We start from the raw sequence: 14,865 nt of genomic DNA, 5'->3' as shown, positions 1-14,865 counted from the left end.
CTCAAGGTTGGCTTTAAAACTTAATTTGCTTTTTCAAGGAGTGCAAACATAAGTAAAGGCTGGCAGGCATTTACGTTACTGCCTGGAGCTCATTGTACATTCATATTTTCAAATGTATGCATGCATGTATTTTGGGTGGACATACAAATCTGCCGCTAATATATTCACCTCACTGCTTAGATCAGCTACTTGGCTGAAAATGCCATCTTAGAAGAAACTAGCTGCAGACAAAAACATGTTTGGCTTTTCAGACTTGTATACTCTGTACTTTGTTCTTTCACCAATCCCTTTGGCCCTTGTTCTGGCTAAACCAAAGATAGCACATTGAAGAACCTCTGCTTTCTGATCAGTTGTTGGAGGTGGGTGAGGGATAGTTATCGATGTTCTAGGTGGATGGGCATTGGGTCCTATTGTTGTTGCTTTCTAGAAGACTCTGATTCTTGTTGTGATTCACTGGTTTCAGCTATTTATTACAGACTTTTTTCCAATGTTTTTTGACTTGTAGCACTTGTTGTTAAAATGATAAAACATTTGATCCTCTTCACCCATCAGTTTCAATCTTTTGTGAACTTCATCTTGCAGTATTTCTCTAGCATCTGAAAATCTTTTCTGTTCATCCACAGTTGATGTTGGCTTTTCTTTCAGATTAGTTTGGCATATGACAACATTTTCTTTGTTGTAGGTATCTTCAAATTTTGTAATAAGCACTATTCTTTCAGGAGTTAAAGGTCCTCTGCTAGCACCTGCTTTCCTCATGTTTATGAATGTGAATCAACGGAAGACAAGAAACAAAACCAATATTTCAATAAATTACTAATATGATGGCTAAAACACATCATTATAAAGTTGTCACTTTAGAAAATTGTTGAAGGGTTGCTCTGACAAGTTATTTTCTGTCCCTAAAAGACTACTTGACCCCTAAAACCTATGTTTTGACACAAAACATCCACCATTTTTTTAAATTAAAATTTTTGGACAACAGCTTATTACGCAGGTATATGAAGGGCCCAGCACAAGTATGTTTGTATCTATCTTTAATTGTGAGGAGATTCTTTTCCCATACCTAACTGATTTTAATGTGACAATGGCTAATCTATTCTTTAGTTAAAGTGATAAAGAGATCAACTATGGTAAATATTTAGGAAATATTGTATCAATCAGAGCTGAAACTAATATGGATGCTGGTTATTTATGTTTATGGAGTAAGGAAGAAAATGATTTTATTATGAAATAAAATGAGAGAGATATAAAAGTGGTAAGAATGTTGGATGTTCATAAGACTGTTTTGGAAGAGATTAGGGAAGAAGAAGAAACTAGTTTTTGGGTTTCCATCCAAGATTGAGAATGCTAGAAGAAAGGAAAGTTGAAATGTATATGGTAAGGTATAGTCTTATGTAAGGAGGTAAGGCACAATTTGTTGATTTGTCTGGAAAACTGTAGGGTCTTGGATAATAAAGAAGGAGTAATTTTGGGAGAGTATGTGGGTTGCTAATCAATGATAGTGATGGAGTTCTGCAAGCTGTCTGACACCAATGATAATATTATTGATTTATGTAAACTCTTTGTTTTCTCATTAAAAATAATAAAGTGTACAATGAAAGGATATGGAAATAAGAAAGGAGATAAATATGGCAATACAATATCCTGTAAAAGGAGGAGACCTAAGGATCATGTTGCGCTGGATAATTATTGGGATCGAGTATTATTATTATTATTATTATTTAGCAATTTGTAAAGCGCCTGGTGACCCGAAGGCATCCCCGCGCTAATGATACATGTGCAAGCCAGAGGGGAAAGGGAATTTATATGGGGAACAGTAAAGTTTTTAATTTCTTACCGAAGAGGAGGTGGCAGGGTTCCAGTCGCGAACAGCGGGGGAGTGAGTTCCATCCTGCAGAGGCTTTTACAGCGAACCGTCTGCCGCCGGTTCGCGCCTTCCTGAATCTCGGAACGATGGCCAATCGTTCGTTGTCCGAGCGGAGGAGTCTAGGGGCCTTGTAAGGGGTGACCATGTCTCTCAGGATAGAGGGGCCAAGGCCAACAGATGAGAGGAATAGAGGAGAATGTTCATTGAACGGAAAACTTGAAAACTTCAAAGAATAATTCTTAATAAATAAAGTTAATGGCATTTTTGGTGATTGTTAAAATAATCAGAAGTGTTGTAGCATTTTCGAAATATGTAAAATGTACAAATACGTGACAATTATTTGGGATAATTGGTGGTTTTAATGATGCATACAGTCTTAACCAATTATCTAATGATGTTGCACTTGGAACACATTACTTAGGTCACTTAGAAGTGCAAATAATAACATGAATGGTTGTGCCACATTTTCATGTAATACACCATTATTTTTCAAATGGGTGTAATTTCTGGTGTTCTTCTTGCTCCTGCTCATTCCCCCTCCTAATCAGCGTCACACTGTAAAGCTATCTCTCCCTTGTCTAGCTCTGTTTTGTCTCTTTGCAGCATTAAGTGAATGACGTCAATGTAGTAGTAATGTACAATATTGTTAGAAGAAGTGTATTTTTAATTAAACTGAACTCAAAGTATCCTTTTTAATGACTTCCATTGGAAGAGTTTGTGCAAATTCTATAAGCCATTTTTTTTTCAAAACCAATTTTATTATGAGTTCAAGCAAATTTCAGTACAGCCCTCCACAGTCAGGAGGAGACTGTCAACGACAGATAGGAAAAGACACAGCATTGATACAGCATTGAACCCAGTGTTATAGAATGAGAGATGTCGAACTACCCCCGCTCACCCAACCCCAAGAACACCAACCAACCCCGCCCGCAGCTACCCACCCCTTATCCCACCCTAACCCAGCACACGTGATCACAGTTCAGCAACATGAGATGGCCTACATAGGTGGAGCCGGCCAGCAGCCTAGGGTGCGGGATCCACATCCAGCGGTAGTGCATCATCAACGTCCATGGGGGGATCGAGGGACAGGCCCCTGTAGTCCGCCCACCGTTTCCAAATTTTGTAATGTTTGCGGGGACACCCCCGGGCTTCGAAAACAGGCTGCTCCAGACCCATGAGGAAGTCCAGGCCCGCCTTCCAGGCACCGAGTGGGGGGGCGCGCTCGCTCTTCCAGGCCTGCGCCAGATCCCTCTTCGCCACCACAAGCCCCAGCAACAACAGATGGTGTTTGTAAATATTGCCCCCAACGTTTTCTAGAACATGAAGAAGGCCCAGTATAGGGGTACGGGGCAGGTCCCACCCCAACACCTCGGACAAGCAATCCCAAACCCCGGCCCAGAATCGAGTCAGTCTCTCACAGGACCACACAGTATGAAAAAGGGTGCCCCTTTCAGAACCACACCTCAGGCACTCCGGAGCTGCAATAAGGCCCGCCCGCCATAGACGGTCTCTAGTATAATAAGCTCGGTGGAGGTATTTGAACTGGATGAAGCGGAGGCGGATAGCTATAGCAGCACCACAGGGAGATTCAAGGGCCTTGCGCCAGTCGTCTTCATCCAGGGGACCAACATCACCCTCCCAAGAGGCCTTCAGCGTCGAGAGCGACGGGGAGCAGTGCGTGACCAGAGAACGGTATATCTGAGAGACCTTCTTGTCACCTAGGTCTCCCATAAAAAGTTTTGCCTCGATGGGACTAAAGTCAGGGAGCTGCTCCAAGCCCACCAGGCTAGGAGTAAGAGCGTGGCGAAATTGGAGGTAGCGGAAGAACTGGGACCTGGGCATGCTAAATTCAGAACTGAGGTCCTGAAAGGACTTAAGGGTAGTACCAGAGAGGACATGGCCGAGGGATGAGATCCCGATCGCGTCCCAGCCGTCGAACCCGGACAAAGACGCCAACGCCAGTAGCAGACCATTACGCCATAATGGAGTCTCGGCCGTCAGCCTACCCCACTAACCCACACAGTGCAGGGCCCGCCGCCAGACCGCGAAAACCACCTGGGTAACCGGTGGAAGCAGTCGCCTCCGCCTGGCCGAATACAGCAAGGTGTGGAGGGAGGCACCACCCATCAGAGAGTGTTCCAGGGCATAGGCCGGATCACTACGGTCCCCATACCACCACTCGTTAAGCACAAGGAGATGGGAGGCCTGGTAGTAGGACAAAATATCTGCGGTCGCCAAGCTGCCGCAGTATGTAGAGAGGAAGCATGTGCGTAGCGCCAACCTGGAGGCACCCCCAGCCCACAGAAACCGGCCCAGCACAGAGTTAACAGTACGGAACCACTGCGGGTCAATCTGAAAGGGATGATTCTGGAGTTGGTAGAGGAGACTGGGCAAGGCCACCATCTTAAAGATGGCCGACCGGCCGTAGATGTTAAGAGGCATACGGGTCCATGTCTTGACGTCCATCTGGACCTGATCCCACACTGGCTGGACGTTCCGGTCCCACGCCACTGCGGGCGAAGCAGAGAGGAAAACACCCAGGTACTTCACACCCTCCACAGCCACCTGAAGGGATGCAGCCCAAGGACAGTCCACCGCGCCACCCCCCAGCACCCATAGGGTCGACTTGCGCGGGTTAAGGAAGAGCCCCGACGCCCGACCAAACTCCTGCATCAGTTCCAGGACACGAGGGCCCGTACGCTGCAGGCCAGTCATGAAAAACAGCACATCATCCGCATATAGAGCTATGCGGTCCGAATGATCCGCACCCCACACGAAGCCACGGTAGAGCACATCATGGCATACCCTGGTGGCCAGCGGCTCCATGGGCAGCGCGAAGAGGTAAGGGGAGAGCGGACACCCTTGACGCGTGCCCCTGGTCACCGGGAAACGAGCCGATGCCGCCCCTGAGATACGCACCGAGGCGGTGACCTCGGTATAAAGCAGCCTGACATAGGAGAGGAAGACCGGGCCGAGGTTCAGCAGCGGCAACAGGGTAAAGAGAAAGGTCCAGCTGACCGAATCAAAGGCACTATCGATATCGGCCAACAGCAGTGCCGCCTGATCCTCCGAAGACCTGATCGCTTCTATCGCAGCCTGCGCCCGCCGTATATTGTGCCTCGTTGCCCGGCGCGGCATAAAACCTGCCTGATCTGGGTGAACAAGGGCTGAGATGTGTGGAAGCAAGCGGTTCGCAAGCGCCTTGGCCAGGAGCTTGGCCTCGAAGTTAATAAGGGATATGGGGCGATAAGATTCATGGCGATCAGGGGGCCTACCCGGCTTCAGGAACACCATAATTTCGGCATGGCGCTAATCCGGTGGGAGGCGACCATGTTCTCGCGCCTGCTCCAGGGCCCGCAAGTAATGCAGCCCGAGCTGCAGATGGAACTTCTTATAGAATTCGCTTGGGAATCCGCTCGGCCCCGGCGCCTTGCCCACATTCAGTTGATCCAGTGCGTCACCCAGCTCCTCAGCCGTCAGGGGAAGGTCCAGGGCATCGCGCACCTCATCGGACACTGCAGATGGGGGAACCGACGCAAGGTAATCTGCGATATCGGCAGGGGAGAGAGTCTCCCGGGAGGCATATTGACGCCCATAATAGTGCGCAAAGCTCGTTGCAAGAGTTGCCGGGTCCGTGATCGCCACTCCTGCGCCATCAACAAGGCCCGGCAGTGTAAGAGGCTGCAAGTTCTGTTGGCAAAGCCTATGGAGCATAGTGCAAGACTTGTCGCCCCACTGGTACACCCGGCTACGGGTGGCCAACCACGCCTGGCGAGCCTCGTCAAATTAGACCGAGGAGTAAGACTGCTGCACCTGCAGGAGCAGCCGCACCGTGATATCATCAGGTGCCTCACTGTGGCGAGCCTCAAGTTCTTCCACCCGCGCTGCAGCAGCAACAATGCTTTCCAGCCGAGTCCGTCGAGCAGACGCACACCAAGCAATATCTACTCCCCGCAGGGTGGGCTTCATAGCCTCCCAGACGGTCACCGCGTCCATCCCCCCGGTAAGGTTGTCCTGCCAATAGTGGGCAATCGCGCCACGAAGATGTTGGGAGTAATCAGGGCGCTGCAGGTGCCACGTGGACATCCGCCATCTGAAAGGTTGGCATGCTTTGCACAAGTCAATTTGGACTGCCACAGGGGAATGATCAGAGAGCCCGCGAGGCCGAATCGCCGCCCCTTCACTCTATCAAGGAAAGCCCTCGGGACAAACACACAATCCAAGCGCGAAAGGGAGCCATGGACAGCCGAAACATAGGTATACTCTCGCCGCTCCGCGTGCAAGTGTTTCCACACATCCACCCAACCCAGACCATCAACCATAGCCCCCAACCGTGTAGGGGAGGACACAAGCGCCACCCCGGGCCTCCTCTGCCGGTCCAAAGCCACGTCCAACACATCGTTCCAGTCACCACCAATCACAGCCAAGGAGTGGGGGAGTTCAGTCCATAAGGAAAACAATCGTTCAGCTAAGGCCCATTGCAGGGGGGGGGGGGCATACACACAGCCAAACACCACAGGCTCCGCACCAACCCTCCCTTGAACAAAAACAAAGCGTCCCTGGGGGTCGAGCCATTGACGCTCGTGAACGTACGCCAGCCGTCTATGAATAAGAATGGCCACCCCCCTGGAGCCCCTAGTAAACCTGGCATGGAACACTTGATGAAAGCCAAAGCGCTGCAGACTCAGGGCCTTTGTACCTAGCATGTGCGTTTCTTGAAGAAGGAGCACATCCGCCAGGTCCCTCTTAGCCCTGCGAAGCACCGCCCCGTTTAATCTTGTCCAATAGTCCCCGAACATTCCAGCTAAGAACACGCATGGAAGCGCCAGAGGGCGCTAAATGGGGGACATCAGTCATTATCACAATGCACCCAGCCCCACAATCCCCGGCTCCCGGCCCAGGCCCCAGACCCCACAGTTGCAAAATTCACAAAGACCACGTGCACCCCAGAAAACAGGACCCCAAAACCCACAACCCCCGAAAAGCAGACCCCCCCCATCTAGCCACCCAACATCCCAAGACCCCCCTCCCCCACCCCAATACCTCAAGAAACAATGAAGTATCTGTCGCGGCATATGGTACTTCAGGCCCAAAACATAGCGCCAAAAGTCAGACATGCCAAAGGATCCCAAACAACCCCCCTACCACCAACCAAGCACACTCCCAACACCACCCCCCAGACCCAACAGGAGGAGGCAGCCCTTAGAACATGCCCCAACCCCCCCTCCCCAGCATAAGGCACAATCAAAAACGGTGCATGATAAAGAGCATCAGTTCACATGAGTCCCAAATAAAGGCCTAAGAGCCATGTAATTCTGCACCAAGTTATGTCTGTACTGCCGACCGGCAGGCGGTCGCCGCAGCGGACGGCCACAGAAGAAAAGCAAGGAGCAAAAAGTCAGTGAACAGTAGTCAGGGCCCCCTGCCAGAGTGGTACGTCTCCGGCTGCGTGTCCCCCAAAAGGGTGTCTCGGGACAGGGACCTCCGCCTCGAGCGAGACTTGCGATGCCGCTTCCCCTTGTTCGGTTGGTCGCTCCGTTCCTGAGAAGAACTGCGTGAGGAACCGGAGTGCAGCCCTGGCTGGACATGCGGGCGAAGCCTGACTGTCTCGTCAGTCCAGGCGAAGACGGCCTCCGGGGAATCGAAAAAGTGGGTCTTCGAGTTGAAGATCACACGAAGGCGGGCCGGGTAGAGCAGCGAGTATTGGATTTTCAGGCCCCGCAGCTTGGCCTTGGCCGCCAGAAAGGAATGTGTCTGCTGCTGGACCAGTTTGGTATAGTCCGGGAAGATCATAATTTTACAGTTATCAAACAGCAGGGTGTCTTTGAGCCGGGCCTCCCGGAGGATGACGTCCCTATCATGGTAGTTAAGGATCCGAGCAATGATTGGGCGGGGCCGCTCCCCAGCCGGCGGCTTTTGTGTCAAGGCGCGGTGGGCGCGCTCCACCACGAAGCAGCGTGACAAGGTGTCCGGGGGTAGCCAGCTCTCCAGCCATCGGGATAGGAAAACATCCATAGGCCCCTTCTCGCAGTCCTCCGGGAAGCCGACAAAGCACAGGTTGTTCCGCCGTGCCCGTCCTTCAGCATCCTCCACACCGAGCGCCAGGCCCCGCTGCGTCTGCTCCAGTTCGGCGACTCTCTTCTTCATTGCGCCGACATCGCCCTCCACCGTCGTGACCCTGGTCTCCGCTTCTGTGATGCGAGCGACCGCGTTGCGAAGGTCCTGGCGCAGCAGCATCACATCGGCGCCCACCGCACTAATCTTTGCATCCAGCATATCACGAGATTGTGTGATGGCCGTCAGCAGCGCCGCATTGTCCGGGCCAGCAGCTTGACCCCCACCGGCTGCATCGGCACCACCCCCGGGGCCGGTGAACTTGTCGATGGGCCCCGTCGTGGCGGCAGTATGGCCACTCCTGCCTCTTGTCATGGCCGCCGCCGGGGTAGTTCAGTGATATGTACCTGCTACGGGAGCACCCGGGTGAATGGTCAGCGAGCAGGGTCCAGGGCGTCCACAGCACACCAATCCCTCAGGACTCGTCTGCTCCCAGCCCGTCAGGACACAGTCCAGAACCACGGGAGAGGCACTCCACCAAGGCGCGGATATCACAAGGCAGGGGTCCAGGGAGGAACCGCCGGATTGGCGCCTCCAGGCCGTCCGCCTCAGTCAGCGCAGCAGGTCCCTTGAGTCCGTTAGGGTAGGCCGACCAGGATGAACTTCGGGTCTGCACCGCCGAATTGTCGGGACACCACTCCGCAGGACACGGCCAACGAGCCCTCCGTCCCACAGCTCTGGCGACTCCGCTCCAGCCCTGCGGGCCAAAGCATACGACGCCCGGCCAGCGTCCAGGGTCATCCGGCGGGCGGGACAAAAATCGAGGTCCCGGCTCACCACGCGGCAAGTAGGCCCAGCAGGCACGGTCTCCAACGGCCGCGCCAGCGGAGGTCCGAAGCACCAACGACCACACCACCGTGGTCCACCGAACTCCAGCAAACTCCTGCACCAGTAGAGACGAGGGAAGAGGGTGTAGGGCAAGGATAAATTAGCGGATAAGGATCGGGCCGGCAGGAGCTCTACAGAGCCGCGTCCGCCATCTTTGCCCTCGAAGCCACGCCCCCGCACTATAAGCCATTTTTTAAGATATTGTTCATTTGTTTTCTACATCTTTGAAGTGCAGTTATTGAAAGAACAGGTGGAATATTTCTCTTACCATAAAAAAATGGGTTAGTGTTAAAGTTTTAAAATATATTGCAGTTGCTTCTGATTTTCTAATGCAAACCTAACCATGATCATACCATGCTAAATTTACAGAATCTATTAATAGCTTGTGTGATTTGAGAAGAAAACCTTTAGGTTTCTTCTTTTTGGGGATTCTTTTACTATTTTCCTTGTAGGCAACTTAACATGCTCTTCATGCCCTTAAACTGACTATTAGGATGCTGTCAGTATACTTTACGGGGTTGAAACTAACTAGGGAATATTACGTTTTAGGATTTTTCATATATCTGTACTTCTGTCATTCATGTCATTTCATACATTACACATTATAGTATTCAGTAACAAATTCACATTTTGCCATATTTCTTATCTATGACTCAGTCCTACATGCTTGCAATGTTTTATTAGGGTTAGCTCTGCAAGATTGTGTTTTTGCTATGAGGAGTGTACTCCCTTTAACCGCTATATCAATTGGAGACACTGGAGTCAAACTATTTTGGTACAAATTAGGACAATCAAACATTGGGGTTCAGTTGAATATTAAGGTTCAGCACCTACAATGTCATGCCTAGATACGTATCCGAGGAAAAAGAAGAGGAATACTTTACAATAAGGCATTATGGGTGGGCAGAGTCATCCGGAAATCCCTCTGCATAAAGTGTACTGGCATTAAACCCATGGAGTCCAGTAGAGCAAAAGTTAATCAAAGAAAGAGTAGTAGCTCCATAGTGGGGCTATCTGGGCCAAGTTCATCATGTTTTAATGGCATGACAGTAAGGTGAGATCAGAATCTGAAAAAGAGCTTTCTGATCCAGCTCTCCTAATGTATACCAGTTTTGAAGGATTATAACTCTCTGAAATGATCCTTGCAATGTTTCCATCATCTAATTTCTCTGCGTAATTTTATATCGCGTATACTTGACCCAAAGGTATCAGGTATCAGAGTGCTTTACATAAGCACATTCATTTTTTTGTGAAGCACGAGGACATTGAGTGATTTGCCCAGAATCACAAGATGTTGAGCGGCATTGCGAGACTTGAATCTGGTTCCCCAGATTTGAGATTGACTGCCCTAGATGTTAGGTCACATCTTCTCCCCCATTATCCACCAGAAGTGGAACCAAAGTTGTGTTTCTAACCAGTGGACAAGAGATTAGCAAATAATAATGTTCCTGGAGGAACTGAACTATTTTGCTAGTTTTAGGGCAAAGGCATTCCCAACCGGAATCAAAATAGAGGATTGTGCCAATCCTTGTCAGAAATTCAAACCCAGTACTAACCTTACTCTTGTAGTGCCTTGGGGAGTGATTTCAATGCACCCATGCCCAAATCTTCCCAGGCAAGTCTCTAGAATGGGTAGGAGGCGCAATGAAACATGGGGAAAGGGTTGGAATAAGAGAAAGAACAGTCATCTTTTCTGGATTACAACCAGCCCGACCTTTGTGTGGAGCTCTCCCTTTTCTGCAGAAAATCCTGACCAGGAAATGAAAGCACCTCATCTCTCTACGGCAACTCAACGAGCCACATCTGCATTAAAAATAAGCAAGTATTCTTTTCTTTTGTCTTATTATACTTCTTTACGTTGTAAATTATCATCAGCATACAATTACAGCAGGGTTCTACTCTAGGAATATTCTAAATATCTTTAACAATAAACAGGCATGCAAAGTGCTGTACCTGAACTCACATCTATTTAGTCTCACTTTTTAAGATATTGGCAGCTGTGGAATGCAGCTTGAAAAATACCTCAACCTTCTTCACTCTAGTGCCAATGTAATCAATAGGCCTAGGCTTAATTTTAATTACTCTGGTGAAATTTGAGTAATTATTAAATTTTGCATTGTACAATATTCACAACATTTCTTGACATTTCAAATAATGTAATTTTACACTGTTTTTGCAGGTCCAAGCTTCATTCAAGGAGAAAACAAGTCTATCAAAGAGAAAATTTCAGTGGGAACCAGTCTCCTTCCGGTATCTCAAGAAACATTTTATGCAAAATGTCATGCCAGATGCGGGCAAACGTTTTTTGCTCTACAAACTAACTTTGACTGAACTTAGAAACTACTTAACCTTCATGGCTTCAGTGGATTTTAAAGTAAATGAGTCGAAATCCTTTATTCTTGTGCCAAGATTGTCAGTTGGGAAAAAAACACCTTCCTATCACTGCTTCACTCAAATAATGGTGGAGGTGGTAGAATAATGTCCTTACCTTGGGGTCATTTTTGAAAAGTCTCTGTGCTGGGAAAAAAATGGTCCATAGTAGGGTTCTAGTGATGAAGAGGAGTGTAGGGGAAATCGCAGCCTTTGCGAACAGACTGGCACTCAAACCTTTTGAAACCATCAAAACAATCTACCGAGCTAAACCAGTTTCTGCCGCCTCTTACGAGGCAGGGGTTTGGGGTATGGCAGCTGTCTCCTCTCTTTAAAGGCTAGAAGATAGCTTCATTAAATGTTTAGTTTCTCTCCCTAAGTCCTCTTCAAACTATACATGTAATTTAGAGTTCAGCGTGCCCTACCTGACCGATAGCATTAAAATGGTGCCAGTCATGTTATGGCATTCGGAATGGTGTAGGGTTACCTTGAGCCTTATACAACGGATCATAAATAAATGCCGCAGACTAGATAACTGGCATAAAATAGCATGGCTACTTTATGTGGAAACAACCCTTTCTGACATCGGGCACAAGTCGCTGTTTGAGGACCCAAGTACTTCACCAAAAATTTCGAAGCGTGATCTTAAGACATCTTATTTGAAAAAGGCCTCCTTTGATCGTTATGAATCGAATTGTTTAAAGAAACTGGTGATTTTATACCAACAAACTCCTCCATTTGTTGAGGGAGGTTATTCTTATTTAAGAATTACCAATAAATCCCAGTACAGATTAATTCTACTTAGATTCCGAATGAACTTAATTCCGTTGATGCTGGGCTTTCCTGCCAACAAGTATACCCTATTCTGATTGTATCACCCTGCCCTGTGATATAATATCGAAGCAGTCTGATCTCCACATTGTTTTATTTTGCACTTTTTTATAAATTGGCTTGAGCAAAGTATATTATTCCAATTTTAAAAAGTCATAATTTTAGACAATCTCGAGTAGCATTATATTTCCTAAAATCTCTCCCAGATCTTTTTATTTGCTGCTCAGTTGTTGCTTTGTTATGGGCCTGCATGAGTATTAGGAAGACCCTGTATTTTAGATAGGGGCATGGCCTCAGTGTCAAGACTATTTATCAGGTCTTGCATCTCCACATTTTAAGGCTTTGTCAATATGCTGAGGTCTCAGTATTTCCTATTCTTGACCTATTCAGTGTATTGAATTTCTGCTTGTATTTTGCATTTCTTTTTTTACAAAATGAACTTGAGATTTTTATGTGTTTTTATCCAGAACTGTACATTTTTTAACCCCTTGTATCATTAATGGTGTCATGTAATTGCATGTTGTAGTCTGTAAAGCGAGTTGTCTTTTTCTTTCTTGAGCTTTTATGGATTAATGTGTAAATAGGACTAAAGTCTATGACTGACTGACTAAACTTTATAAAACATTATAATATAATATATAAAATATTATTATGGAATCACTGCCATGGGACTCAACTTGGGGGGCATGTTTATTAAGTAATTGCGCAATCCATGCGCCTTGAAAATGAGTGCAAGGACAACGCAACTACTAGGTAAGATTTATCATCATACAAGGCAACCTTGTGTGGCCCTGAGTGGCTTGATACATCTGAAGTAATGCAAAGCAGCCCAAAACGCTGTGTTGCATTACTCTGCCCCAGGGAGGCATTCCATGAGTGGTACGTGGGTGTTCCCACGGAACATCCATGGATTTTGGTGAATTTCCAGATTTACCATGACTGGTAGACCTTGAACTGAGTCAAAAGTCTAATCATCCACAGGGGATATCTTTATTTCTCCTATTTATTCCTCTTTCAATGTGTTTTCTATTCTGCAGCACACATAGAAAAAGGGAAATGCCTAGGGGGATTGGTTGTGTAGGAAGCTGTCCCTTCCTGTACAAAAACAATCCTGCTTACATCGTCTGAACTAAACTTTGCCACTTGTTTTAGCCAACCTGCTGCTGCCTTCTTTCCTGGTGCCTTAGACCCCCGGGACCACCGCAGGACCACCGCAGCAACTCGCCGGACCCGCTTCGCCTGTCCCGCAGCGCGGTGTTAACCCCCGGAGCTGCTGCAGTCAGAGTGGGGATCTTTGTTGTTTGCTGACGGCGGATCCCGGCAGGGCTGCGAGTAGAAGGCAGGGACTCCGTGGACCAGGAGTACCTGCGTGCCTGATCTGTTCCACTTGGGCTGCTCTCCCTGCCGGCCCCGCCCACCCGCCCACGGAGATAAACGGGAGCGCTTGCACAGTGCCGTTGGGATCGTCTGAACTAAACTTTGCCACTTGTTTTAGCCAACCTGCTGCTGCCTTCTTTCCTGGTACCTTAGAACCCCGGGACAACCGCAGGACCACCGCAGCAACTCGCCGGACCCGCTTCGCGGGTCCCGCAGCGCGGTCTGAACCGCGGGAGCTGCTGCAGTCAGAGTGGGGATCTTTGTTGTTTGCTGACGGCGGATCCCAGCAAGGCTGCGAGTAGAAGGCAGGGACTCCGTGGACCAGGAGTCCCTGCGTGCCTGATCTGTTCCACCTGGGCTGCTCTCCTTGCTGGCCCCGCCCATGCGCCAATCACGCCTTTCATAGGCTATTTTAGAAGGACATGCACACGCTGCGCGGGAGCGCCCGGGGCTAAGCCCGGGCAAAGGGCGGGCCGTTTGAGGCCGTTCGAGGACTGAAGAGACTGGACTGGGCCCCATCCCTTTCGCCCTCTCTTGTGCCATTGGTACCATCTTCTTGCTATTCCCTACTGTAGTTACTGTTTTGTATACCCTTGTAGGAATATGTGCACACGGGAAAGCCGTAGTAAGGCTGCTAAGGGAGGGAAGAAGCAAAACGGGACCCTCGACGACTTCATAACGAGAACTAACATTGCTATAGATAATGAAATCACTAAAATGCAAAACCGTGTTTCCTTAGACTTGGAGGCAGCCATAAGATTGTCTCAGGATATTGCCAGGTCCAAAAAATCATCCTTGGGCCACATAGCGTCTGCAATAACCCCGGAGCGATTGCCAAACGCGCGACACATTACAACGCAGGTTGATGTCCACCACACTTTAGTTAAGTCCCCTGTGTCAATTTCAAGCCTATGCCCCACCCAACAGCACTCTAGTCAGAACTCACCCATGATCATTTCTGATTCAGCTCAGGGTCAACCGAATGCCAATACCCCACAGATCACTGAGATCCATGAGAACACCCTCTGTACTAATACTAAGGGTACAGCACACAAAAGAAAACGCAACACAAGATCTGCCTACTCACGTAAGAAGGCTAAAGTCGCCAGGGCTCATCATCTCAATGTTAGCAATTTGCCTGTACACACTGCTGAAGGTAGGGCTGTTTTCCCTGTGCAGATGCCCCCCGGTGCAGAAGAGAACTGCGCTACCTTGGATATCTCCAAGGAGAACACAGTAATAGAGGACATCGGGACACAACTAGATGAGCCGGAGGGAAAGGATGTGGATTTTATAAAAATAGTTTGGGAAACCCTAAAAAAGCTGCTATCCCCCCTGGACTTAAGACTCTCACGTATTGAAAACCATCTCCTAGAGGTGGAAAAGAGTATCTTAACCCTAGCAACTCTTAGTTTGCGGGACCAAGAACACACTAGCGTACCAGACGATAACCTAGTTGCACTAACACCAACCACTAT

This window comes from Lissotriton vulgaris, chromosome 3_1, assembly GCF_964263255.1.
Source record: "Lissotriton vulgaris chromosome 3_1, aLisVul1.2, whole genome shotgun sequence".
NCBI classification, from domain to species: Eukaryota; Metazoa; Chordata; class Amphibia; order Caudata; family Salamandridae; genus Lissotriton; species Lissotriton vulgaris.
The sequence above is the reverse complement of the archived record's forward strand: the minus strand, read 5'-3'. Positions refer to the sequence as shown.